General features: G+C 41.3%; 1 protein-coding gene across 6 annotated transcripts in view; it reads right to left on the minus strand.

The window, feature by feature from the left end:
- WDFY3 (WD repeat and FYVE domain containing 3) overlaps positions 1-25,803 on the minus strand; it is a 207,084-nt gene extending 181,281 nt beyond the window's left edge. For 5 of the 6 annotated variants that reach the window (XM_087724055.1, XM_087724056.1, XM_087724054.1 and 2 more), the window contains exon 1: positions 25,360-25,803. The gene's annotated coding sequence lies outside the window, so the exon portion shown is untranslated. Of the gene's footprint in view, positions 1-13,387; positions 13,452-25,359 lie in introns of those variants that run through there. The other variant, XM_087724052.1, reaches the window with a different exon arrangement.
- Positions 25,804-26,302: the final 499 nt, after the last annotated feature.

Raw genomic sequence — 26,302 nt, forward strand, 5'->3', positions numbered from 1 at the left:
GCAGTGATTCGCTTAACAACTGCGTCAAGAAAACCGTAAAATGGGACAAAATTCACTTAAATGTTTCGCTTTGCAACAGAAATTTGGGGCTCAATTGTGGTCGTAAGTCGAAGACTACCTGTACATGCAAATTACTAATATAATTATTATTAATAAATAAATACTAATAAATACTAATTTATTAGTATTTTTAGTACTAGTTTTAGTACTAATACTAAAACACTAATGTTAAAACTTTGAAGTTATAAAAAAAGCGCAGAATAAAAAAAGATTGGGTCAAGGGTCAATTTGGGGCAAAGAGCAAGTGTCAATTTGCTATCTCTGTTTAGCTACTGGACTAACCACGTACTTAACATCTAAAGTTCCAGAAACTTCAAGGGTATTATGTTTTTCTCAACCGTATCCTAAGCCCCTACCTTGCTTCAAATGATTTTTATCTGTGCGTCTGAAGCTGAAATGATAAAACATCCTCTCTGGATCTCCATTTAAATAACTTCATCCATCATAATCAGAATGTCAATGGTAACAGTGACCTAAGATTTTGATAGATTTTTGACAAGAGTGATAGAATGACTCCATCAGTCTGCATTTCCGTCATTCCTTCCAAACTCACCTGCATTTCTAAACAAAAAACTATTCCGTGGAGTATGCGATTACGATTCTGCTCAATCTTTACCGGTTTCCAATTTGCTACCAATCAGGATGACTCGCCTAAATCTTTTCAGCGTTTTCCCCCACCAAAAATGTGGCTGGAGGGAGCCAAAAGAAAACTTTGGAAATTCACAGTTCTCACACCTCTCTGTCAATAAGGTTATTTGCCTTTTTGTGCCTTTGGATTAATTAAACTTTTATATGCCTACAAATGTTCTTTTTTGCTTCTCTGTTTATGAATTTTAAAATTAGTTGGTTATGTGTGTGGGTGCGCACGCCATTTACAAATAATCAAGACCCAAAGAAGCACAGATGAGTAATAATTAGAGTAAGACAAGGTAACAATGACCTTGAGTTCATTGTTCACTTCTAGAGCAGGGGTGTCAAACTCAAGGCCCGTGGCCCGGATCCAGCCCGTGTGGTGCTTAGATCTAGTCCACGGGGATGCCCTGGAAACAGCGGATTGGCCTGCAAGACCTCTGCCAGCGAAAACGCAGCTCGGGAGGGTTACGTGTGGCCTTCCCAAGTTCTGTTTTCGCTGGCAGAGGGTTGCAAGAGGCCATTGCAGATGAAAACTGAGCTTGGGAGCCCGTATTCTCTGGCAGAGCACCACAGGCAGCCCCGACACGAGTGATTTCAAGCTGGCCACACCCAGCCTGGCCTCGCCCCTTGCCCCCAAGGTCAAACACAACCCTGATGCAGTCTTCAAGTTTGACACCCCTGTTCTAGAGGACTACGTGGATCCACAAGGACAATTTTTGTTTTGCAATAAAGTAATTTCCATTTCTTTTTTAAAAAATTTAAGGTCGCAGCTCTGGTATTCCCTAATCCACCGCTCCACCCATCCAATTTCAAGCCAGGCCCAACCATGTTAGCTTCTTAGTCCAAAAAAAATGCTATTGATTTTCAAAAAATGGTAAAAAGACTGGACAGGGATCATAAGATAGAATGCATGCTTCCTTCACATTCTTTCACTCAGGAATGTATGCACCCTTAATCTTTTCTCTGCATCCTTTCTCCTGGTTAGCTATAAATTACTGCAACTATTAACCATTAATCAAATTCCAAATTAGGATTCATGGTTCTTAAGACTTCCAAAGGAACCGAGTAAGGAACACACAATCTGGATCTACAAATGTTTAATTATGCCTATGTCTTATCAATCCACTGAGAATTTATGCCTTGCCTGTTCAGCCTGAATAATTCCTTCCCGCAGGCAGAAGACGTCTATCTAATCAAAGCTTTCTTCTAAGCCACATATTCTCAGGTGAGAGGTTATTGATGTAAGAATATAAAAAAGAGTTTTGAAAAAGATCATACGCAATGATCCAATAAATGCTAGAGAAATCGATAAGCAGGGATACTTTGAATAGTTGCCCTTTCAATTGATTACCACATTGGGAAAAGTAAAAGCTGGGATGGGCCTATTTCTCGGTCCACCGCCTTCAGGTGCTACAACTCGAAAAATCACCGAAGCCACAGTAAAACCAAAATGACTCAAAAACTACAAAATGCTCCAATTTTGTTTTAAAAGATGTACTGTAAATAGCATATACAAATCAGAGGTGGGTTCCTACCGGTTCGGCCCGGTTCGGTCGAATAGGTAGTAATTTGGCCGGCCACGCCCTGAACTGGTTTTATTGGCGGTGCCGTAGGGGCTGGTCATCTTGTTTTTTGCTTCTGTGCATGCACGGAAGCAATTTTTTTTACTACTGCATAAGTATGCCCACAGCGCATCCCTAAGCGAACTAGAAGTAACAGAAGCTGGAACCCACCCGATACAAATATTAAATGCACAAATATTAAGTAAATATAACCAGGAATTAATAATGATCAGAAATGGTTGAATAACTGAAGTTTAGTGTTAACTTCTATGCCAGCAGGCATACGGATAGTATTGCATGAAAATGCTATAAAAAGCCAAAAGGTTAAGAATGAGTAAGCAAAAAAATAATTATTCTATTCAGACTTCTTTTAAAGTCTATAACAGCGGTTCCCAACCTTTTTTTGACCATGCCCCACGTAAGCATCTTTAAAATCCTGATCCCCCCCTCCCAGTGACATCTAATTCTTAACTTAGTCAAAAAGTGAACTCTACTCACGTGGAGGAAGCCTAAAAGGCCATTAACTTGGTTTAAACAAGGTTTAAATTGCTCTCATTAAAAATTAAATTGGGCCCCACGTTGAGAACCAGTGGTCTATAACCAACAGGTCAAATTTGGAAGGCAGGAATATTACCTTCTTACCATCCCAAATCTCTAAAATTCGGATGCAATCTTTTTGTCTGTCCATAATTAAAAGAATAATTTCCTAAAACAGAAAGTTTGTTTTAAAACCGTTCAACTTCATGGATTAGCCCAAGTTCTACTACACAGGTCATCATCAATGTATGGCCACAACTGAGTCCAAAATTTCTGTTGCTAAGCAAGGCAGTTGTTAAGTGAGTTTTGCCCCACTTTACGACCTTTCTTACCACAGCTATTAAGTGAATCCCTGCAGAAGTAAATCTTTCTTCCCCATTGACTTTGTCCGTCAGAAGGTCGCAAAAGGGGTCACATGACCCAGGGACACTGCAACCGTCATAAATACATGCCACGTGCCAAGCATCCAAATTTTGATCATTTGCGGGGTTGCTGCAATGGTCGTAAGTGTAAAAACGGTCATTGGCTACAGAGCCGTTGTGACAAATGTTTGTAATTTGAAAATTCCCTGTATATTATGCATTGGATACACAGATATGTATGTATGTATGTATGTATGTATGTATGCCAAATATATATGAGCTAAAATGAGCTAATATGAGCCGTGGTGGCGCAGTGGTTAGAATGCAGTACTGCAGGCTAATTCTGCTGACTGCCTGTTTACTGCACATTGGCAGTTCGATTCTGACCAGCTCAAGGTTGATTCGGCCTTCCATCCTTCCGAGTTCAGTAAAATGTGGACCCAGATTGTTGGGAGCAATAGGCTGACTCTGTAAACTGGAGAGGTACTTTAGAGAGGTACTGTGAAGCGGTATATAAGTCTAAGTGTTATTGCTATCACTGAAAGATAGAGACAGGCACTAAATCTCTCAGTGAACTTTCATGTTAATGGATGGATCTGAATATGGATCCCCACCGATCGAGGTGCAATGTCATTGTGCAAACTGACTTTATGAACCATATGACTTCACATATTACGGTCATCTAAAATGTGATGTGTGGTCTGCTTATTTGTGGTCAATATATTGTAAACTCTGACATCATGATTTACAAACTGTATTTTATAATTTAGTGTTGTGTATAGCCCACCCAACTGTGGCTTATATACAGTAAACACAATTTTACAAAGCTATGGTATACGTAAACACAGTCACTGCAAGTTTAATTAATCTGATATTGTTTAAAATTAGGTAATGACTTTATTCTTTCTAAGTCAGAAGAAACAGTAGGCTATATTTAAATAGAAAGGTTTTAAATTTTTCTTTTAGGACACTTGTTAAAATGGATTCTTTATGATTTCTGCAGCTCAAACAAAATGAAAAGCAACTTATTTTTCTGGTATTATTTTCACAATTACTTTCATGGACTTTTCATGAATGAAAATATTTCTGCCAACAATCCTGGCAGAGCTCACAAATATTTTTTTAATATAAATATCTGAGAGCTCGACCAATTTCTCAACTGAAAATATGTTAATATCCAGCATATCAAAAAGTTATTATGCACATTTGTCCTTGGAAAGAAAGAATGACTATTCCATTTACAGCGTATTTTCCTTTTAAAATAAATTATGGCACACTGCATTAGCAAGAAGTCTTTGTAATAGTTTTATACATGTCTAATATTTCTAGTACAGCTATCCATTTAAAGGTCATGCTAAGCCAAAATCCAGAACTTTTGACTTGCTATGAATAGGTCGCCGGGCTCCTTCTGCCAGCAGGAGCTACTAATCAAAACATGAAAGCTTTATTTGTAGTTTTCTTTCCACAACAGTCAAATGGAAATATTTGGTTTGTCGCTCAAGGACGGCAGTAATTGGAAGCCAAGAATCAAAACTGAATCCCAACTCCAGGTTGTTCGGAAATCAAAATAGGCTTCTCACAATTAGCTGCAAACATCTGGAAAACATATGGCTGGAGGAAGATGGCTTTGATGAACAACAGCACTATTTAAAGAAAAAAGTTCCAGTGTTCATTATGTTACACATCTGTAATTGAGAAACAATTTTGTATACATTTCTCTCTTTAGTATGGATATGTGTGTGTGAGAGAGAGAGAGACTGTGTGTGCAGACTCATAGATCCTCCTTTAACCACTGCAGCTCTAAAAGTAAAATTAAGATATATTGCTGCTATAGCAACAGCACTTAGACTTATATACTACTTCACAGTGCTTTACAGCCCCCTCTAAGCGGTTTACAGAGTCAACCTATTGCCCCCAATAATCTGAGTTCTCATTATACCCACCTCGGAAGGATGGAAGGCTGAGTCAGTCTTGAGCCTGATGACATTTGAACTTCTAAACTGCTGGCAGCCGGTGATCAGCAGAAGTAGTCTGCAGTATTGCACTCTAACCACTGCACCATCTCGGCTCATCCAAGCCCGTTGCACATAAATAGAGAGCAAGCCCTAGCCCCTTCTAGCCCTGATGATGTTACCTAGTTGGGTAATGAAATGTCTGCAAGAAAACAACCAAGCTCAGAGAGCACCAAGGATCTCTTAGATACTCCTAGTTTCTCTATCCTGAGTTTAGAAATGTTTACCGCTAAGTACCATGTTTTCCCGAAAGTAAGACAGGTCTTATTTTCTTTTGACCCCCAAAATAAGCGCTTGGCCTTATTTTCGGGGAGGTCTTATTATTTTTGAGGTGCAGGAGGCGGTGAGCGTGGTCACCTCGTGGCTGCTGCTGTGTCGCAATATTTTTGGGGAGGGCTTCTTTTTGGGAGCGGGCTTATTTTAGCGCATGCGTTCAAAAGCCCGATTGGGCTTATTATCCGGGGAGGTTCTTATTTTTAGGGAAACAGGGTGGTAAACAGGATAGCAATTTAGAATTGATGCGAAAGAATGAAGACTCGATCTTGAGGATGAGGAAGGAATGGGTGAATCAGGAAAGAGTTTGAGGAAGATTTACTTGACTTGGTTGACACATCATATTAAGCCAGAGGATCCAAAGCTTTCTTAGATCACATCACCTTTACTGCCTCAGTAATTCCACAGTGTCCCTAGGCCAAACTGTGAACTACTTTAAACTAGTAATTCACGAATCCGCAGAGCCTCCTGTGAGGTTGCTGCATTGCCCCAGGTTACTGTAAAACCCAGCTTGGGAACCCAAGTTAAATAATAAAGTAACTTAGTTTTGGTTTGAAGTGTTCTGTGAATTCTGTTTCTGATTGATATAGCTAGCTGTAGCCCAAGGTTTGTACACAGAAATTGTGACAAATTTTGGAACAGTTTGCCAGACGACAACAATATGCCGCCTTTTAAAATGGATAAGAATAACAATGAATTTATGTATACTTGATAGAGGATTGGGGATATAATGTATAACCCTAAGAATATATTACAAAGATATCTTGTTGTTGATAAATAATTTTAATAAGGAAATAATTAAAAATTGGTATATATATGTAGTGACTATTTAGAATACCTTGTTGAAAAATGAAGGAATAAGATTTCCGAATGTATGATGTACAAGGACAATAATGAACATAAGCATACTCGATAGTTGGTGGAAATATGCATAATTGAAAACAGTGATATACAAATGTAAATGGTCTTTCATATTGGGATCTGTGATTATGTAAAGGTATACTGTTATTAAATAGACAATCAAGAATGTAAGGGAATTAGGTTCATTGAAAAAAAATACTAATTGTAATTGAATATACTTTGTACAATGAAAGTGAGGCATTTAGTTATACTAGATGAAGAATCTGTGATTGTAAATGCTATTTGAGAATATAGACGCAAAAACACTTGTAACCAAACGACATGCTGTATGTAATGGATGAGATCTTTTTTTTTTAATATTGTTTTTTTATTCTTTATTTTTATGTTTAAAAATAAAAAAATAGATTGAAAAAAAAACAATATGGTGTCTTCCTTCTAAAGCAGCGGTTTTCAACCTGTGGGTCACAACCATTTTGGGGGTCGAACAACCCTTTCAGAGGGGTGGCCTAAGACCATCGGAAAAGACTTATTTTCAAAAAAATATGGAAAACATAAAATAATGTTATAGGTTATAGGTTTATTTCATTTATATGCCGCCCTATTCTCGGAGGGACTCATGTTATGGTTGGGGGTCACCACAACATGAGGAACTGTATTAAAGGTTCGCGGCATTAGGAAGGTTGAGACCCACTGTTCTAAAGACTCCTTTGACAAAACTGATAAATGTATACAAATGAAACATCCTGTGGCCTACATAGATATTACAAAGAGTACAGGTGTATTTACAAAAGTTCATTTAGTGACTGTCTGAAGTTACAATGGTGGTGAAAAAAGTGACATGACTAACCTATTTCCCCGAAAATAAGACCTTCCTGGATAATAAGCCTAATCGGGCTTTTAAGCGCATGCACTAAAATAAGCCCTCCCCCAAAAAGAAAATCTCCCTGAAAATGTTTAAACGCATGTGCAGCTGGTCCCCGCCATTTCCTCTGGATGCTTGCCACACAAACATAAGGTGAGGATACAAGGCCTGGGGAAGGGAGTGGGGAACATATCCCATGCACCCCACATGCCCTTACCTAATGGCCGTTCCCGCAACCCTAGCCACCACGCCCCTTCTGTCATGCTAATGACCGCCGCAAAAAGAGTGGCAGGCCCAGCAATGCGCAACACAGCAGCAGCCATGAGGTGACCATGCTCACTGCCTCCTGTACCTCAAAAATAATAAGACCTCCCCGAAAATAAGGCCAAATAACACCCTGTCTTATTTTCAGGAAAACATGGTATGTCTTGTGATCATTGCAGCATCCCCATGTTCACATGTTTTCTATTCGGATGCTCACATTTATGACGGTTGCAGTGTCCTGGAGGGAGTCGTGTGATCACTTTTTGCGCCCTTCTGACAAGCAAACTCAATGGAGAAACCAGATTCACTTAACAACTGTGTTACTAATTTAACCACTCCATTGATTCAGTTAACAAACCTGCCAAGAGAAGTTTTAAGATGTGGCAAAACTCACTTAACCAATTTAGCAACATAAATTTTGAGCACAATTGTGGTCATAAGTTGAGCACTACCAGAGAGAGAGAGAGGCTATAAAATGAATTGCAAGATAAATATGTGTGATCTTACAGTCAATGAGAGAACGAAATGTATTATGTACGAATGAAGGCAAATAAACGTGTTGCAACATAATATTGCAAAAACCAATGTTGCTCCAAGCATTGATAGCCTCACATTGCAATGAACAAGGGCATACGTTTAATTTTGCAGCTACTAAGATTGTTGGCTGTGCAGGTACAAAGATAGCCAGGGAAATGATTGAAGCCATCAGCTTATCAGCTACTTAGGAGCCGAGGACTTGGCAGCACAAGGAAATAACAGCCAATCACTCGCCATCAACACACCAATCAACCAATAGCACAAGGAAATAACAGCCAATCGCTGTCCATCAACACTTCAATTAACCAATAGGAAGGCACCACATAAATACGACTCATAGAATAGCCCAAAGCACATATTCCAGTAGAGAGAATCTACTGAGGATGGGCTCCAGCACGAGTCTGAAAGCTCGGGAGAGTAAACCTCGAGTTACAATGACCGACCCAGATTGGAACTTACACAATGTATTGTTCAAAACACTCTTTCTTTGGCCTATGGATTCTGGAGATTAAACATTCCACAAGAACTACACTTTATGTTGTTTTCAAACATACTAATTCATTCCAATATTCTATTCACAGGGTGATCACAGCATATACCCACAATGGCAAGCTGTTTATCCAACGTTAGTTACATTGGTTGAATGTTAGTTGAACGTTAATGTTTTGATTAACAAGACATTTTTTTTTGTTTGATTTCCAGGATTTGAGTAGTCCATTGCGTTCCCAAAATTACACATGAAATTTGATTTCCAGATAAGCACTTGTTTAATTATGGGTTCAATATCCAGGATAAGATGCCATGTTCAAATACATAGGAGATTACTCAGTTCAGACAGGTATTTCATTCGACTTTTCTTGCACAAAATCTTTGAGGAAGGTGATGGTTAGGGATACCATATCCTATCAAATTAAAAGCTGAACTCAGCATTTCAGATTTTGAGATTAATAGGAACAAAAATCAAAGGCATGGCCAGTATATCTCTTCTGCATTTACCATTTTTTGTCTGTGTCATTGGCCAGTTTCTATTCTTGCTATCAGTTCAAATCAAATATTCAGACAAGCTTTCCCAGGGATTTTATTAGTCATGCTCAGTGAGAAAAATGCATTATATTTTCAAAATTCATATTGTAGCCTCAGAGACTGCTGGCACAATAGAGAGATAGTACAGAGTGCAAAGCTAATTGATATCTGATTCACACTGATCTACTTTTTAAATGTGTATTTTCAAACGAACTCTGCTGGCAGAAGCTGAACAGAAAACCAAAATTGTTGTTGCCTTTTGCTATGCCGGTGACCTGAGGGGACATATAATGAATCATACCGTCACTGAAGTATATAAGGAGGAAAAATTCTCCAGCAGACTATTACCATATCACCCTGTTATTCATCTCTCCATAAATCAAAAAAACACTCTTCAAGTTTCCATTTTTCCTTGTGAAAATTAACACAATCTCAAACTCATAAACTCCTAAAAATATCCAGGGTTAAAAAAATAGTTTGAATACCGAACACAGCGCCATTCTGAAGTGCTGAAGGGAAGAGGTGGTCCTTGCTTTAAGACTGCAATTGCAACCAGAAATTTCCATCGGTAAGCGAGGCAGTTGATAAGTGAATCACACAGGATTTTTCCAACTTGTTTTAAAATCATTTTGGTTAGGTGATTCATTCCAATTAAATGAATCACACCGTCGTAATGCAAATCTGGGTTCCCACATTGATATTTCTTGGCAGAAGCCAACATTTCTTTCCATACTCTGGATTTTTAAGCACAAGTGTTGATTGGGATGGTTTCCCCACTTGCAATGTATGGCTGTGAAAGTTGGACCATGAGAAAGGCTGAGTGCCAAAGAATGGAGGCCCTTTGAACTATGGTGCTGGAAAAGACTCCGGCAAGTCCCTTGGACTGCAAGACGATCAAACTGGTTAGTCCTAGAGGACATCAACCCTGACTGCTCTTTAGAAGGCCAGATCCTGAAGATTAAACTCAAGGACTTTGGCCACCAAATGAGAAGGAAGGATTCACTGGAGAAGAGCCTCATGCTGGGAAAGATGGAGGGCAAAAGAAGAAGGGGACGATAGAGAAGGAGGTGGCTGGATGGAGTCACCAAAGCAGTCGGTGTGAGCTTCAAAGGACTCCAGAGGATGGTAGAGGATAGGAAGGCCTGGAGGAATGTTGTCCATGGGGTTGCGATGGGTTGGACACGACTTCGCAACTAAAGCAGTAGGTGTGAGCTTAAATGGACTCCAGAGGCTGGTAGAGGACAGGAAGGCTTGGAAAAACATTGTCCATGGTGTCGCGATGGATCGGACACAACTTCGCAAGTAACAACAACATTGATTGGGAAAGGAATTGCATATACATCATTTGCTTTCGTACAAATCCAGTAGGTTTCAAAGTTCCCATTTTATATTTAATGAGAATGGTGACTTTTCCAGCCAAAGGTCTACTTTATTTTTTTAGGTTTTATCCAAGTTCAACTGTAGCAGTTTAAAGAACATCATATTTATCAAATCTTAACAGAATTTCTTTTGCTCTTTGAGAAAGAGTGAAGAGAGGAGAGAAAAACATTGCAGAATGTGAAATTCTCAATCAACACATTTTTTAAAAAAAAATTTTACTGTGGTAATGCATTAGTTATTTAATCAGAACTGAGTCCATAATCATCTCAAATTAATTTTGTTCCATTGTAGGTTAACTATATTTTTACTGACCTTAGCTAGCTAAGAGTATTTTAAGGAAGAAACCTAACGAAACGCTTCCAGTAAAACAATAGATTGTGATGCAGATTGATTAGCTTTGTTGTATCTTTCCTATAAAGTCTCTGGAGCCTTGGGAGGGCAAAAATGGTTTTAAAAAAGGCTGAACTCAGCTGGCCAGCGTGCGCATGCGCGCTGGCCAGCTGACAGGGCAATGCCTCGCGTGCCCTGACAAATGGCTCCTCATGCCACCTGTGGCACATGTGCCATAGGTTCACCATCCCGGGTATAGGGTCTCTTGCTTGAGTAGGAGATTGGACTAGAAGCATGATGGCGAACCTATGGCACGTGTGCCACAAGTGGCACGGGGATCCCTCTCTGTGGGCACACAAACCATCACCCAGCTCAGTTCCACCATGTATGCGTGCATGCGCCTCCTGCTGGCCAGCTGGTTTTCGGCTCTCTGCCGTGCATTCATGAGGCACACATGCATGTGCGGAAGGAGGCAGGGGGGGTCACACACGCATGCATGGAGGGCCGTGGGGAGCGGTGGGCCCCCCTGCCACCCCCTTTTTTTGTCCCAGGAGGCTTCAGGGAGGCCTGCTAGGCCCAATTCAGGGCACAGGTGGGCGTGCAAGCATACACATGCAATTCTGCCATGCGAGGACAAAAAGGTTAGCCATCACGGGACTAGAAGGACTCTAAAGTCCCTTCCAACTCTGTTATTCTGTTAAAAAATTGTTTAATCATCCAGTATCACCATTCCCAAACATTCCCGCTATCTATGTGTTTTCCCTTATTTTGATGAGAGTTTAACATCATTAGCTATTGTAATTTCCGAAACTATTTGCTCAAATTTAGATTTGACCCCACCTAAAAATAATTCCACCAGAATTTATATGTATATACAACTTTTCTATATAGTACAATTTAAAGGCTTCCTTCAACACTGCAATAAATGAATACTCAGCATTCTATTACAGACTTCCTACTCAGAAACAAAAGAAGCAGCTATGAATAAGGGGGAAAGAATTTAATGCCTCCCCCAGGATAAAATACTAAAGATTTTATACAGGGGCAATATATTCTATATAGGCAAATGAATAGACTGCAATTTAGCTAGAATTATGTATTTTGTAATTAACAGTAATTTTAATTTACTCTCATTTATCATGGTTATAACCAATATTGTATTAGAAGATTCTTGTTCATTGAACATGCCATAGATATGCTCTAAAATCCCCTCAACTCAGAGATGGCAGAAAACATGATAAAGTGAAGTTTGAAATACAGGACCTTTCATATATCTTGTTTTAAGCTATAATGTGGGGTAGCTTTGGTTTTGACTTAAGGGCTGTGATCACATTACTAAGTCATAAATCATAGTTTACAAACATCCACCCGGTAGGTTAACGAAAATTAAGCAAAACCCAGTACAGATTAGCACAAAATGAAAACTCATCTATTTTGATTTATCCAACAATCAAAAGTTTACATAATGCACAAACATGTCCAGTAAATTAGGAACATTTGACAATTTATATACATAAACAATATTCACTACCGGTTCAGAACTGGGAGCGCTTGCATGTGACGCTTCTGCGCAGAACATTTGTGATGACGTCTGGGTGGGTGGGTGGAGCCTCCCACCGCCACGACTACCGGTTCGCCCAAACCGGGGTGAAGCGATAGAATACCACCTCTATATCACAGAAGTGAGTACACCTCCCTCACATTTTGTAAATATTTAAGTATACCTTTTCATGTGTAAATATTTAAGTATACCTTTTCAACACTGAAGAAATGACACTTGGTTACAATGCAAAGTAGTGAGCATATAGCTTGGATAACAGTGTAAATCTGTCCCCTCAAAATAATGCAACACACAGCCATTAAAGTCTAAACTGTGTGAAACTTCTGTGATATGCTGTATATATGTACATATTCTGAAATCTGATACTCCCTGTTTTTGCTTTCTCGTTTCATTTTTTTTTTAAAGCCATACATATAATTTTCCAACATAAACTCTTTATCAGTGTTTCTCAACTTTAGCAACCTTAAGATGTGTGGAGTTAAATTCCTAGAATTCCCTAATCAGTCATGAATTCTGGGAGTTGAAATCCACACATCTTAAGATGGCCTAGGTGAAAAATACTGTTTTACATGCTACCAGGGGTGGGTTTCAACCGGTTCGCGGCGGTCCCCGCGAACCGGTTGGTCGGCGAACCCGGAAGTAAGTAACTTCCGGGAACGGTGAAGGGCCCACCCGCCCGCCCCCGGTCCTTACCAGTCTTTGAAGGCTTCTGCGCTTCCACGCAGGCGCATGGCACATTCAGCGCCTGCGCGATTCTCTGCGAGCAGCTGGATGGCACATACAGCGCCTGCGCGAGTCTCCACGAGCAGCTGGAGCATCGCGCAGGTGCTAAGACGCATGCGTGAACTACGCGCGTGCACGAGGACGCTGCCAGCCCCGTTCCAACCGAACCGGTTGGAACGGGATTAGCAACCCACCCCTGCATGCTACCTATAATTATTCATTGGGTATATGGACATGCACACATACATGCACACACACACACACACAAAGCTGTTTAAGTGATAATATATTTAAATAGCAAATCTTTTGTAGCCTTTCAGTGCATTCTTAGAAATTTCATAATCAACTTAACTGCAATTAATGAACATTTGAAGCATATTGCATCCACCTCATATTACGGTACTTACGAATAAAACAAAAATCCTTTAAGGGAGTGAAGTGGAATTCAAATATTTTTTTGGACCTGCTGAGAATTTGGAAAAAAATGTTGATCCAATGGCTCTTGAAAGACAACAGATTGGGCCAAAGGACGCTGGATTAAATAACGTTACTGCTTTCACCTGTGTATTCATTTACTTAACCAAACTTCCTATTGGTAAATATTAATTAACCTAAAACTCGCTCATCTAGTAAACAATTTCCTTTTTGCAATGAGAGAGAGCAAGAGCAAGAGGGGAAGGAAGGAAGTGTGGGAAGTTATTATCCAGCCCTCTCCCAGAAAAATGAAATATCCTAGGAAATATTGAAAAGGCAGAATATTTATCTGGATGTGAAAAGAAACATGTTTTAAAAGACAATAGTTGCCTATAGCTTTCTGCCCATCCCCAGCTAATGGGCCATTAAGATGGCCAGGCCAGCCCACTTTACATAATAAAGACTTCTCCTCACTGCAGCTGTAGGGGGAAGGGATATTACTCAACTGACCACAAGACAACTGAGAACTCATCACAGCCTAGAGAGTAGCCCCCTGCATGGCACCATGGGAGTCTGACAACCAGTCAGAATACATTTCTTACACAGGAACAGGAAACAGAGAGGTGGGAGTGAACAGGGTATAAAAGCCTAGCAAGCCCCTTCCTCAGCCCTTCTCTCTTCTTCTCCATCAACATTGAAGCATGTGATCACCTTTTCTGTTCAGGGCTCAAGCCATGTGGCCCTGTCCAACAATAAACCATCTTTCCAAGCAGCCTCCATGCCTCCAGTGTCTTCTTCCCCACTTGGAGCTGAACCCAGAAGGACATTTCTTTCAACAGAAGGAGGGAGGGAGGGAGGGAGGGAGGGAGGGAGGGAGGGAGGGAGGGAGGGAGGGAGGGAGGGAAGGAAGGAAGGAAGGAAGGAAGGAAGGAAGGAAGGAAGGAAGGAAGGAAGGAAGGAAGGAAGGAAGGAAGGAAGGAAGGAAGGAAGGAAGGAAGGAGTTTGGACATTTTAATTTACCAAATTGAAAACCAGGGAATCTCATTTGTGACTTAAACCTGAGGACCAAGTTGCTGAATCCAGGCATTATCTGCATTCACAGTTGGGTTCTGGAGTGTTTTTATTCCCAGGCCTTCAAGTCAGACTTGTTTCCTGGCAAGTATCTGGACAAGTCCATACAGTTTCCCAGGCAAGGCTTTCAAAAGTGGTTTTGCCTTTTGTCTTCTTCTCAAGAGAGAACCGCAGCCTCAAGGTCATCCAGATGGCTGCCAAGGCAGGACCCAATCTGAGGTTTCTTCACTTCTAGCTCTGCACCTCAGCCAATAGACCTCAACTGGCTTTCAACTAGATTTTAAGAGTAGTTTAAAGAGGGTAAATCGAGGGATTTTAAAATCAGAAGTTAAAATGTAAACCATTTATAAATTTTTTTAGATGTCAAAACTAGGGAAGAGGGTAATGTAATGAAGCAGCGGGGCAGTGTTTGGCAAGCTCAGCGATTTTAAAATGTGTGGACTTCAACTCCCAGAATTCCACACATCTTCAAATTGCTGAGGTTGAGAAACACTATTCTATAGGGTTACCTCTGACAGAACCGTATATATCTCTGTAACTGTATCTGTATCTAGCTATATCTATAAGGTAAAGGTTCCCCTCACACATATGTGTTCGTCGTTCCTGACTGTACGGGGCTGAGGGAGGGAGGGAGGGAGGGAGGGAGGGAGGGAGGGAGGGAGGGAGGAAGGAAGGAAGGAAGGAAGGAAGGAAGGAAGGAAGGAAGGAAGGAAGGAAGGAAGGAAGGAAGGAAGGAAGTTCATACAAAAAACCCTGCACAAATTACCTGAGATATCTTGAACATTCCCTGGTTTTCCCAGTTGCAATGTATGGCTGTGAAAGTTGGACCATAAGAAAGGCTGAGCACCAAAGAATGGAGGCCTTTGAACTATGGTGCTGGAGAAGATGCCTATGAGTCCCATCAAACTGGTCAGTCCTAGAAGAGATCAACCCTGACTGCTCTTTAGAAGGCCAGATCCTGAAGATGAAACTCAAATACTTTGGCCATCTAATGAGAAGGAAGGACTCCCTGGAGAAAAGCCTCATGCTGGGAAAGATGGAGGGCAAAAGAAGAAGGAGACTACAGAGGATGAGGAGGTTGGATGGAGTCACCGAAGCAGTCGGCGTGAGCTTCAATGGACTCCAGAGGATGGTAGAGGATAGGAAGGCCTGGAGGAACATTGTCCATGGGGTTGCGATGGGTTGGACACGACTTCGCAACTAACAACAACATCTTGAGGAAACATTCAAATAAGAATTATTTCAAGAGCATAAATGCAATGGAATATGAATGTCCATGTTTCTCATACATTAAATACTGATCTTCCCCTTATATTTTCATGATCTAATTTTGCACCTCAGCATCGCTTAAGTCTTTTCAAGACTACAGAATTTTTTAAACTATGACAAAATTATCACATTGGAGGGAAGAGTAAAAGGAATAGTAAAACATTCCTTTTACTTTTTAAAAGCATAATATTCTTTCTTTTCATTATACTGTATTTAACATGCCTGGTATAAATCTCAATATATTTTACCAGTTTGCACAGGCCAATATATTTCATCGACACTCACCCAGTATTTTTAAATGTTACTTGGACTTTATTTCAATGTTTGATGTTGGCTGTAATAAGTGCTACAAATGCACTTTCATAAAAGTATGTTGAGGGGGGGGGGGGTGGTTAATGCTTCATCCTAGCCCTGTGATGGAGAACCTATGGCACGGGTGCCCAAAGTGGCACACGAAGCTATGTCGCCCAGCACATGTGGCCTTGCCTGTTTGTCTTCTGGTTTTCTGGTGAGCATGCACGTGCAATGATCAGCTGTCCTTTGCATGCGCGGGAGTGCCAAAAACCAACTTGTAAATGTGTGCTGGCCAGCTGATCGCCGGGTGCACATGCACGCCAGAACCTGGAAGTTTGGCTTTTCCGGAGTGCAACCGCTTCACCCACGCAGCAATGCCGAAAACCGCCCTGTACATGCACACCAGCCAGCGCATAGTTTTGGGTGCACATGCGCAGTAGAACTTGGAAGTTTGGCTTTTCCAGAGTGCAACCCCTTCATCTGCACAGCAGTGCCAAAAACCGCCCTGCACATGTGCGTCGGCCATCATTGGGTGCGCATGCGCACTATAACCTGGAAGTTTGGCTTTTTGGAGTGTGGCCCTGATGAGTGCACGTGCGCGACATTTCCGTGTAACTTTTTTGGCACTCGGTGCCTAAAAGGCTCGCCGTCACTGTCCTAGACACTGTGGATTTTCATCCAGAAACATTCTGAATAACTGCACCAAAATCCTTCCTCTTCCATTCAGCAATCACACCAGATTAAAGTGTTCAAGAACACACTCTTCAATGACACTTACCCACAAAGGAAAGTATCATTAAAGTATTACTACCTTGTTTTATAGCTGGAAGAAAGTCAGCCCAAGGTTTGTCAGAATAAGGATTGGTTAAAGGTTAAATTATTGGACATTATAGATCAGTGCCTCTCAACCTTAGGAGCTGGAAAATGCATGGCTGACTGGGGAATTCTGGGAGTTGAAGTCCACACAACTCCAAGGTCACAAGGTTAAGAAACTCATTTCAAAACCTCCAAGTGAGAAACTATAGTTTTTTAAATTCTCATAGCAGCACTGACCAGTAATCAAGTCCTCCTACAGTTTGGATCGTAGTTTTTCAGCTGAATTTGGAGAATTAGCTTTAGCACCTTCATCAAAAGGAGGTCCCTTTCTTAGGGTTCTGTGGTCCCCAAGGACTGACTACAAATATTTTCCTCCCAAAACTTACTTTAAGCAAATAAAAAGAATCCAGAAGCACTAACACATTTAGCAACTACATACTTTCCCCATATCCCAAGGGGACCGAAGCACATTTTATTTCAAATTGCAACGTTGAAATAATTCAATTTGATTGCTTTTTTTATTGCATTTTATTTTTATTTAAAATATATTTATTTTTATCGTAACCTGCAGTAGAATAAACATCTGCTTTATGTACCTGCTTTAAAAATCTCAGTAAGTTTAGTAGAAGAAACAAATTTGTGTGTGAGAGAGACAGAGAGAGGGAGGGAGGGAGGGAGGGAGGGAGGGAGGGAGGGAGGGAGGGAGAGAGAGAGAGAGAGAGAGAGAGAGAGAGAGAGAGAGAGAGAGAGAGAGAGAGAGAGAGAGAGAGAGAGAAATTGTCTGCTACAACATCTTGCCTGTCAATGACTTCTTCAGCTTCAACCACAATAATATACGGGCAAACAATCGATACAAACTCAAGGTAAACCGCTTCAAACTAGATTGCAGAAAATACGACTTCAGCAACAGAGTGGCCAACGCCTGGAATGCTCTACCTGACTCCATTGTTACAGCCTCAAACCCTCAAACAGCTTCAATCTCAAACTGTCTACTGTCTGGACCTCACCCCATTCCTAAGAGGTCCGTAAAGGGGGCGTGCATAAGCGCACCAGCGTGCCTACCATCCCTGTCCTACTGTCCCCATTTATCTGTATTTACTTCCTTTGTTCGTGTTTATGTCCATTCCTCTACTTGCAATCTTGTACATGTTTGACAAACAAAGCATCGTATCACTTTGTAACGTGTGTTGAGACTCTCTCTAACTGCATAATTTTAAACAAAAATGGTCTTTATTAGTTAGCGATCATTAGCAAACTTTGGAGCGTTCTGCCGAATCTGTAAGGAATGTGGATGGAAGGCCAAAGAAACCACCTACATCAAGATTGAACAGAGAGGGATGAACACAACCACACCTGTTTACAACAGGCTCCTTTCGGCAATTCCAATAAGCTTCCACACCCATTTGCACTATTCAGGTCATCCTAAGGGCTCAGATAAACCTCCAACCTCAGAAAGAGTGCTAATGATCAGATGACTGCAAGGAATATAAATCTGTCCATCCTCTACCATTCAGTCAGAACTGAAGAGGCTTCTTGGGTGAGAAGTGAAATGCCTTCAAGGAAAAGCCAGAAAATCCAGTGGCCTGTTGAAAAAACACCTTTAGGGCAACCATGACCTGGATGACTGAGAATCTCCATAGACATTTACCAAATTCTTACGAATTCATTCAAAACAGCAATGCCAGCAGGTATGTTTCAAATCAAGATCAAATCAAAACAAATACTTATTACGGTCAAACACCAGCACAGACAGACATGATTTCTAGTGAGGGATTGAGTCGATAACTAGGTGTTACCTGGTGAACAGGGGCGTGTCCCAAAGAGCTTACCTGACTCAATCCAATCAGGGAGACGACAAGGTTAACCCAGTCTGGATACTCCTCCCCCCCTCACTATGGAGAAATATGGATTGTCTTACAACAATGCTATTCACAGCGAGCTTCAATGCATATAATTTGCATCCATTTACTTTAACAATACACCCAGAAATTAAGCAACTATTTTTTCAGTATGCAAGGGTGGCATTTGCGGGAATAGATCTCGAAATTCTCACAAAAAGTAAAAGGCACATTTCAAGAGAAACAAAGGAATGGTTTTAAAAAACAAGGAAGTTCGAAACGCTGCCAGTGATTAAAGGAAGCAATGAAAGAATCGAAAGCTGCAATCCAACATATGTTGCATAAAGAAACTTAGCTACAATAAGATTGTGAATATGGTTTTTTTTAAAAAAACCAAAGGTTCTATTAAATTGGGCAAATTTCTTACCCAAATAAACCTACTTAGGAACTGAATTGTAAAGTTGCAACCATTAGCACCATTCCATAGATTTCAATTATTTGTATCCAATAAGTAAAGGTAAAGGTTCCCCTCGCACATATGTGCTAGTTGTTCCTGACTCTAGGGGCGGTGCTCATTTCCATTCCAAAGCTGAAGAGCCAGCGCTGTCCGAAAATGTCTCCCTGGTCATGTGGCTGGCATGACTAAATGCCGAAGGCGCACGGAACGCTGTTACCTTCCCACCAAAGGTGGTTCCTATTTTTCTACTTGCATTTTCTCGGTGCTTTCAAACTGCTAGGTTGGCAGAAGCTGGGACAAGTTACGGGAGCTCACTCCGTTACACGGCGCTAGGGATTTTAACTGCTGACCTGCCAACCTTTCTGATTGACAAGCTCAGGAACTTAGCCACTGAGCCACCTTTGTATCCAATACACATTTAGTAATATTTTAGTACAGTTATTGCTACATATATGATAATTTAAATCAATAAATTTCAGTTTTAAGTTTTCCACAATATTTTTAGCCATTTTTAATGTTTACTAAATCTTCCTATCCACTCTAACAGTTCTGTATAGTTCCTACGTAGTTCCTAAGGTACCTACTTCAAGTCTGATTGAACATAACATTAAGTCTAAGTCATCTTCAACAACACAGGAATATGAAAAAATAAATGTCATAGAATAGGCACCAGAAATATTTTGATTATCAAAAGCATTATATACAGTATTTTAACAGAGTTAGCATCCAAGATGTAAGAATTGTAGTATCTATCTACAAATCTTACCAGCTGGCTGGGTAATTCTGGGAGTTGGAAGTCCATAGATCTTAATGTTGTTAAGGTCGGGGAAACACTGGTCTAAACTATGTTAGCAATTTGTTCGTCTGCATCTACAGATCTACGCTGATTCTGCTAAAGTCTTACACACACAAGTGCAAGGAGGAACCTCAATTTGCACACACATCTATTCTGCCAATGTAATAGTCCTATGCATCTCTGACCTCCCCAGCAATTCTCATCTCTGCTTTAAAAAATAAAAGTTTGCATTGTTATCTTGATTGCTGATACACCACATTATTTGATGAGGAGTCATAGCTCAATGTTTGACAATTCTTTGTAGGCAGAAAAATCCAGCTTTAGTTCCAAGCAATTCCCAGACTGAATGATAAAAATGTTCCAAAGGTTAGGAATGAACTGATCCTGAAAGTTTTGAGGAATTGGTAAAAAACTAGCTCAAGGGTTGGCAACCTTAAAACATTCAAAGAGCCAAAAAGGTCCTAACCGGAAGCCCCCCATTCAATTCTGGAGCCAACTGGAAGTCCAGTTCCCCCATCATAGAGTCTCCTCCTAGTATGGTGTCCTTTTTCCTCTACCTGTCCTAACCGGAAGCCCTAACAGTTGTGGAGCTGACCTGTGACAGGGAGCTGCAGCAGAGGGATGAAAGAGCCACATGCGGCTCCAGAGCTGCAGGTTGCCGAACCCTGGGCTAGCTGGATCAGTCCTTGGATTCATAATACAGGTAGTCCTCAACTTACAACCATTTGTTTAGTGACCATTTGAAGTCATTAAAAAAAGTGACATATAACTAATTTTCTCACAATCAATGCAACATCCCCCATAGTCATGTGATCGAAATGTGGATATTCGGCAACTGGCATGTATTTATGACAGTTGTACTGTCCCAGGAACATGTGATTGCCATTTATAACCTTTCCAGCAGGCTTACAACAGATGGGGAAAGCCAGATTCACTTAATGACCGCATGATTCACTTAACTGCAGGTCATTTAACAACTGTGGCAAAAAAAGGATTAAATCATGGGGCAAAATTCATTTAAGAATTGCTTTGCTTAGCAACAGAAAATGGGGCTTAGTTGTATTCGTAAGTTGAGGACTACCTGTGTAACCTTACAGATGTATATAGATTTGATGATCCTCGACCAACATTTTATTCTGAATCATTACTGCATTAAGGAAAAGGTTCCCCACACATGCGTGCTAGTCATTCCTGATGCTAGGGGGTGGTGATCATCTCCATTTCTAAGCCGAAGAGCCAGCGCTGTCCGTAGATGTATCCGTGATCATGTGATCGGCATGACTAAACGCTGAAGGCGCATGGAGCACTGTTACCTTCCCACCAAAGTGGTCCCTTATTTTTCTACTTGCATTTTTTACGTGCTTTCAAACTGCTAGGTTGGCAGAAGCTGGGACAAGTAACGGGAGCGCACTCCCTTACACGGTGCTAGGGATTCGAACCGCTGAACTGCCGACCTTCTGATCGACAATCTCAGCGTCTGAGCCCCTGAGCCATTGCATTACATTTTTGCAAAAAAAAAAAAAAAGAAAACCTCAAAAAACTCTAGAAAGTGCTGAAACTACTCGATAAACAAGCAAAAACAGCATTATGTTTGCCTTATAGTCTTACAGAATTGAATTGAAATTACACAGTGATTCTAAACTCCCCAAATGTCCATTTCTCTGGTTAAGATCATGGGGAATATTGGTGAAAATATGAATTTTCTTGTAATTACAATGAAATGCACCATCATTATTCTGCCCACGTGTTCTCTGCTGCTGCTTCTCATTAGTTCCATGACCAAAGAGGTAAATACTGGTGGAATGGAAATAAAATAAAGCGCCTTCTCTCCACAGAAAGGTTTAACAGAAATGTTCGATCACGTGTGAAATACGGCAATCCTGAATAAGGAGGTGCTGCGGCCATGAGAGACAAGTCACAAACCTCCACAACCCCCATTGAGCAATTTGTCCCCTTCCTTAAATATGTTTCGCATACCGTTTACTCTTTCAATCTAATCAAGCACATTCAACTATATTTCAATGGGAAACCATGTTTTATTACTATTAATAAAAAGAAACCTCTAAGAAAGTTCAGCTCATGCATGCACTTAGCGGTTCATATCTAAATGCAATTGAAGAAAAAATTTGACAAGTGCTGTTTTTTCATGGGTGATTAGATAGATAGATGATAGATGGATGGATAGATGGATGGATGGATGGATGGATGGATGGACGGACGGAGGGATGGATAGACAGACGGACAGACAGAGACATAGATATAGATGATATAGATATAGATATAGATGAGATAGAAATATAGATAGAGATGATAGATAGATAGATAGATAGATAGATAGATAGATAGATAGATAGATAGATAGATAGATAGATAGATAGATAGATAGATAGATAGATAGATATGATATATAGATGAGATAGAGATATAGAGATGATATAGATATATAGATATATAGATGGATGGATGGACGGACAGACAGACAGAGACATAGATGATATAGATATAGATATAGTTGTCACAATTCCCAGTAAGGGTATGGCTAGCTGATGAGAGTTCAAATCCCAGTAAGGGTATGGCTAGCTGATGAGAGCTAAATAGCTTGAAATAGATCTATACTAGTCTCCCTTTATTTATTTATCAGCACAAATTCAATATGTGTGTGTGTGTTCGTGTGTGTAGGTATGTATGTGTGTAGGTATGTATATACACACATATACATACATACACATACATACATACATACATACACACATACACGAGAAGCTGTTATCTATACATTTGACACTAGGCTGCCTTGCAAGGCCCTTTGTGGAACTTCACTCAGCAATAGAACCTTACTTTTATTTTAACCGTGATTTAAGAAACCTACAAATGCATCCAGTTTTGACACTGCTTGCCTATCTCCGTCTCCAGTTCAAATATTGTAGTCTTTAACATAGGATGTTATTTGCCTCTTTGGAAAAAATTGAAGTTTTGAAATCATTGATTTTAAGAATTGGAACCCATTAATAAACAAAGAGCAAGGGATAAAAAGGCAGCCATACCTATATGGTATGTTGTACTGGGTTTTCTGATAGCTTCCCAGCGTAAGTGCTTTCCTATGATTCAGCTCTGTTATATCTATTATCTCAGAGACACAGGGAGAGCAGAAATCGTATCTAGAACGAAACCATCGTTGTATACAAGATGTACAATGACGATACATAAAAGCTATACTATACTACATAGCCGTTTTGCATCCTTTCTATCCCTAAGGGTATTAAACGAAACTAGGAGAGGTCATCAACTTCCCGCTGGCCCCCCTCCCCAGTGAAAATTCTGCCTTAAAGAACCTCCAAGCCCTCGAGTCATTGCCGTTCACACACAATGCAACCTTCCCACTGGGTTATTATGAAACCCACTGCAAAACAAACGTACAGAAGTCGCCTTACTACACTGACATTTAACGCTCAGGAAGAATGTCAAAGGATCTCCTAAAGTTCTCGGTGGAATCACAAAAAAAAGAGATCCCTGAAATCGAAAGCCAGCGATCCCTACTGACAGCGAACCATTATAAAGGTTCTCTAGAGAAGAACTAAGAGGATTAATTCGCCGGAGCACAACACGGTTCGTTCTTTCTTTCTTTTTTTTAAAGCCAACCTTTTGTTCCTAGCGGCTAGTGACTTTCTCCTTGACAATATGCCTTCCCCCTCTCCGCCCCCCCCCTTGTATCTTTTCACACCCCACCCCACGCTATAGATCTGTCATGTTAAACCACTATATAAAAAGCCAAAACAAGACACCTCTAATTCCACTGGGGTTGAGTTACCTTTTGTTATTTTTTTTTCCTTTCCTGCTGGGAAAGTATGGATTGAGTATAGAAAGAAGAACCTAGAAACAAACCTTTTCCTTTCCGCATCTAAAAACCAACCGCTTCAAAAGAAAATCATAAGAATAACACCACCACAAACCACAACTAAGCCAACGAAAAACCGAGCATCCTTAGTTTAATGAAGATAAAAAGGTGGCATGCAGTGAATTCTTTCTTCTTTTTTTTCCTTTTTGGAATGAAGATCTATATTCACTGCAGGGCCAGGGAGAGAGAGGGAAGGTTTTTAACCATCCTTCCATCCTGCAAGCATCAAACCCCTTCTGCAAACCATCTGCCCCCACCCACACAGAGATCAGAGGAGACACCCCCCCCCCTGCAAAAAAAAAAAGCTTTGATTTATTTGGGATCTTGGCTATTTTTCACCGTTTCTGGGGATGCAGGCCTTCCAGCCAGTTTCCAACACCAGTGTAGGAAAATAATAATAATAACAACGGAGGCGGTGGTACTGTGGTTTTAAAGCAGAAGAAGAAACGAAACCTTTTTTTTTTTAATACGATGAATCAATCCATCTTTCCATCCATCCATCGGGAAGCCTGGGCTCTGGGGCTCTTTCCTTGCCCGCGGAAGATTTCCCTTCCCTTTTTATTATTATTATTATTTTATTATTTCTTTTATTCATTCCACATGAAACTCAGTCAAGGGAACATTGAAAGATATGTCACAAATACCACCGACTGGTGCTAATGGTTGACACGGGTTGCTGCCAGCATCCTAGGTATCAACCAAGTACCTTAAGATGTACATTTATTATTATTATTAATAATAATAATAATAATAATAATAATAATGTTAATCTTTGGTGAGATTCACAGCCTTTGGGGCTGGTTGGTAGCCCAACAGCTCGACTTCTAACCAAGGACCTAGGAACTGTTAACGTCGGAGGATATAAGTTGTTCCAAGTAGGGTGGTTTTTTGTAGAGTCACAATGTTCAAGTCTGATAAATTTAAAATTTCCAAATAGCGAGGTAGCCCTTTAGGTATTGCTCCAAGGGCTCCAATCACAATCGGGACAACACACAATTTCTATTTCCACAGTCACTCAAGCTATTATTATTATTGTTATATTATTATTATTATTATTATTATTATTATTATTATTATTATCATCATCATCATTATTGTTGTTGTTATATTATTATCATCATTATTATCATTATTATCATCATTATCATTATTATCATCATCATTATTATCATTATCATTATTATTATTATCATTATTATTATTATATTCCTCCCACCTTTCTCTCTCCTCCAGGATGGAGAGCCAAGATTAGACACACCAATAATAACTGTTTCCCCGCAAAAAGAAAAACCCGCACCGGGAAACAGGAAAGCAACGCATCGGGACGAAAAAGAGGTCAGGAAGCGGCGGCGGCGGTGGTGGCCGCTGCCGCAGCAGCATCTCTGGGAAGGAGGCGTTGGAAAGCTCGGAGCGCCGGCGAGGCCTAGGGAACAGGGATGGGGAGTGGGGAGGGTGGTGGAAGAAAGAGAGCAGGGGGCTAGCCGGCTCGCCCCCCACGGCCGCCACGGCCGAAAGGGAGCAGAACTCACCCGAGGCGTGGGGCGGCCCCCACGTTGGTCTTGCTCCGGCTGCGGTCAGGGAGAAGGGAGCCGGCCCGGATGCGCTGCCCTCACCGGAGGGGGGGTGGGCGCTTCAGGACGGCATGCAGGGACCCGGAGGCGAGGCTCAAGGGAAGGAGAAGGGCGGCCGTCCGCCTCCGGCTGCAGCCCAGGCGAAGGGGGCGATTTCAGGCGGAGGAGGAGTAGGAGGAAGAGGAGGAAGGCAGCGCCCCCCGCCGTCGGCTCTCCTCGGCTGGCAGCTCCCAGCTCCGTCTCATCAATCAAGGCCGAGCGGAGAATCCCGGGAGGGGAGAAGGAAGGCGGCGCTCTTCCCGCGGCTGCGGCGGCTGCTTCTCTTCCTCCGGTTCCAGCTGCTGGTGGCCATTTTAATTCCCAGCCCTGGCCGCTGTAGCTGCTGCCGCCGCCGCCGCCGCCGGTGCGCCTGGTTCCCTCCCTTCCTGTCCTCCCGCTTCCTTCTTTTCCCCTCCGCCGGCTCTCCCGGCTGCGGCCTCGACCCCTCCCCGCCGCCGCTGGAGGGCTCGCTTCTTCCTTTCCTTTCCTTCTCGGGCAGCCGCTCCCGCCCCGGAGTCTCCGGACCGTGGTGGGAACTGGTGCCCCCACGTCCGCCGAGCAGGGAAAAAGGAAGGAGAGGAAGAGGAGGGGGGGGCGCCTCCGGTGGCTTTTTCCGACCCAACCTCGGGAATTCTGCCCCCTTGTCCACGACCATCGGACCCAATCCTTGTGATCTTGTTTTCCGATAGGGAAAAGAGCCAGAGAAAGGGGGAATGATGATGATGATGATGATAATTAATAGCACCAGTCAGTGGTGTTTATGGTGCATTTTTAAATGTTCAGTTGGCTGAGTTTCATGTTTAATGAATAAAGATGATGATGATAATGATAATAATAATAATAACAATAATAATAATAGGCT

This window comes from Thamnophis sirtalis, unplaced genomic scaffold, assembly GCF_051295495.1.
Source record: "Thamnophis sirtalis isolate CommonGarterSnake01/CBP01778 unplaced genomic scaffold, rThaSir2_p1.2 scaffold_10, whole genome shotgun sequence".
NCBI classification, from domain to species: domain Eukaryota; kingdom Metazoa; phylum Chordata; class Lepidosauria; order Squamata; family Natricidae; genus Thamnophis; species Thamnophis sirtalis.